This window comes from Phoenix dactylifera, unplaced genomic scaffold, assembly GCF_009389715.1.
Source record: "Phoenix dactylifera cultivar Barhee BC4 unplaced genomic scaffold, palm_55x_up_171113_PBpolish2nd_filt_p 000253F, whole genome shotgun sequence".
Lineage (NCBI taxonomy): Eukaryota > Viridiplantae > Streptophyta > Magnoliopsida > Arecales > Arecaceae > Phoenix > Phoenix dactylifera.
This window is the reverse complement of record NW_024067746.1, coordinates 221,981-225,429: the sequence shown is the minus strand read 5'-3', so window position 1 is coordinate 225,429 and position 3,449 is coordinate 221,981.

Here is a 3,449-nt window from a genome sequence, read left to right as displayed (position 1 = left end):
GTGGAAGGCTGAGTAAGGCTTTGGCGAGGGCATTGCCTTAGTGCCGCACACCGAAAAGAGGGGAAACTCAAAAAAAATTTGGTTACTCCATTCCGACCTTTTCAAGGGTGTGATAGGGCGAGGTTCGGCACAGTGAACCTCGCCGCAGCCCGCGCCAGTTGCGCCCGCCAGCGCACGCCTGTGCACGTCCCGCGCCTGCCCGTGCGCGCCCGGCACGCGCCCGCCTGCACACGTGGCCGCCGTACCGCATGCCTATGTCGTGCGGCAGGATGGCCTGCGCGCGCCCAGCGCCAGGCTAGCCCTGCCGCGCCCATGCTGGACGCCTGCAGCGACCTGCCAAGGCCATGCCCTGGCCTGCCCAATGCCAGGCCATGGCCAGCCAGCGCCTGCCATGCCCTCTCGCGCCCATGCCGTTCAGGCCAGGCCAGCCAGGCCCCTGCCCAGCGCCTGCCATGCCATGCTACGCCCATGCCGCCCAGGCCAGGCTAGCTTGCCCTTGCCCAGCGCCTGCCAAGGCCTTGCCACAGCCATGCCTGCTGCCCAGCCTGCCAGCCATGCCCTGCAGCCCTGCCAGGCCATGTCCATGGCCCTGCCAGCCCTGCCAGCACCATGCCTAGTCCTGCATCCATGCCCAGCCACCTGCCATTGGCCTGCCAAAGCCTTGCCACGCCCATGCTAGCCTCAACTTTGGCCTGCAGACCTGCCAGCACCCTGCCTTGGCCCAGCCATGTCCTGCAACCATGCCATGGCCCTGCCAGCCACTGTAGCAGCCCTACCACAGCCATATCAGCACACAGCCATGCCCTGCAACCTGCCACAGCCCTGCCAGCCTTGCCAGCCATGCTGCCAACCCATGCCACAGCCTTGCCAAGGACCTTGCTGCAGCAACCATGCCAAGTGTGCAGCCTTGTGTGCCACAAGCAACCATGGCCTTGGCCATGCCTAGGCCCTATGAAGCCATGCCTTAGCCATCCTTTTGGGCATCCATATGAAGACTTGTAAGGCTATAAATAAGCCATAGAGGGACATCCTTAGGGGACTTTTGAACCATTGTCTAGTGAGTGTTTCCACTTGTATTTGGCCTAAGGGCTTGGGAGGGACTTGTCCCTATGTATTCGGACCTAGAGTTTCTCTAAGGACTTGGGCTAGTGAGAACCCATCATAGTTCCACTAGATTTATGCTTGTAGCTTTATTTTGGGAATAGAAACCACCTCAAGCTTTTCTCTAAATCTACTTGTGTTCTTGAGTTGTTTTCATTCAAGACAAGGGTCGGGTCAAGCTGCAGCCAGTAGACCCGCCCTTTGCCTTGATTCCCTTGGTTACTAAGTGCTCGGCACACAACCGGCGTTACCCGTTCGGCCCGCATCCGTACATCTTGAGGCATCCGCAAGGAGCTAAGGTGCAAGGCTTGGTGTGGCGACTTGGGGCTGAGAGCCGCCCTCCAACATGTACACAAGTGCTTGCACGCCCGACTAGCTGCGCGCGCCAACCAACTGTGCGCGCCTTTGCGCGCGAGGCAACGGCGGAGCATGCAACTCATAAGCTTCTGCTCACCCGACCAACTGTGCGCACCCTTGCGCGCGCTCTTGCCCAGGCGCACAACCTACAAGCTTGGGCGCGGCCATCCAGCTGTGCATGCCCTTGTGCGTACTCTTGTCCGACCCTAGCGGGCAAGTTCTTCCCTACTACCCCAACAGGGCATCTGGCCAAAGTTCACCCCAAGGGTTCCAAAGTCCAAGAAGCGTGACAAATGGGTTTGGCCGAGCTATGGCCTTGGCCGTGCACGGGCGCTCGTGGCCATGGCCATGCACGGACGTGCTGCAGCAGTGGCCCCCTACTATACTAGCAGGGCATCCACCCAAATCCCACTCCGAGGGTCCAAAAGTCCGAGGAGCATGACAAATGGACTTGGCCAAGCCATGACCTTGGCCTTGCTGCGGCCTTGGCCGAATGCGGGCACCCGTGGCCGTGGCCATGCGCGGGCGCGCCGCAACAGTGGCCTCCTACTATACCGGCAAGGCATCCACCCAAATCCCACCCCAAGCATCCAAAAGTTCGAGGAGCGTGACAACGAACCTCACCTGGAGGCACGCCAAGCTTTCCAAGTTGTGCGGCCCGGTTAGCCGGATTTCGCGAGCCAACGGCAGCCAATCCACCAACTACAGCCAACCGCAGCCAAGGGACAACTGCCTTCTAGCAACTGCATCCAACTTTGCAATCTATAAATACCCTTGAAGGGCAGAAACGAGGATCCATCCAGAATATCCGAAACCAGTGGAGAGTCCACTTGTAATTCGGCCATAAGGCTTGGGCTAGGGAGAGCCACACCAAGTTCTTACTAGATTAGGATAGCCAGAGGCATATTTACCTCTGCTATATTGGGCTATTAGGGATTCCTTCCGAGTCCTTAGTAGATTGGGCTAGTGCGGAATTTTGTATTACCCACTAGATTTATTTGTTGCATTTGTACTTTGTATTCCTCATTTTAGTTCAAATGAATAGCCACAGTGCAATCACTTTCCAACCATCCGAGTTTTTCAATTAACTTAGGCTGCCAATTCCAGTTCCGACAGGCAAATCCTTGGCGCTACCTTCCAATCGGTCCACAGTAGCGTTGCAATCCTAGCAGCAAAGGAAGGCATGGTGTGGGGCTTGGGGACCGAGAGTGCCCCTCCATCATTGGTGCTTTCATTGAGATAATTTATCTCAAGAGGTAACACCACACTTGATCTTTCCTTTCTGTGAATTTCAGCCTTGAGAAGATGGAGTCCGTGGGGAACTCAAATGACCAACAGCAAAGGCTTGACGCCTTGGAAGGCCATTCCGTGCAACTTGGCAAGGCATTGCAAACCCTATCCAATACCTTGGCCGAGATGAGAAGAGAAGGAGTGGAGATGAGAAGGGAGACACATGCTAGCATAGAAAGATTGGAGAGAAGAATGGAGGAGAGGGGAAGAGAGAAAAATCAGAGGGAGAGGCCTAAGTCGCATGCCTTAAGGCAGGGCCAGGAGAGTGACAAAGGCAGTTGGGGTTATGGCATGAGGGAAAATAGGAGACTGGAGAGTAGAATAGAAGGACCCGGGGTAATGTTTGAGAGATGGGTTGAAGAAAATAGAGAGGGTGTGAGGCAAGAAGATTGCTATGGAGAGGAAGTCATGGCAGAAGAGGAATCCTTCCCTACTTATAGGCCTCATGTCCGACGGAAGCACAGGGAGAGGAGAATGCAAGGAGGTCGGGAGGAAGACCTTGGTGAAGGGGGTCCTCGGCCGAGGGAGCGAGGGCTTAAATCATCCAAGATAAATTTTCCGAGGTTTAGTGGGGAAGACCCATATGAGTGGTTAGGCAAGACCAATCAGTATTTCGATGTGTATGAAGTGCCAAAGACTAATCGAGTGACCCTTGTAAGTTTCCACATAGAAGGCAGGGCAAACCGGTGGTGGAGATGGAT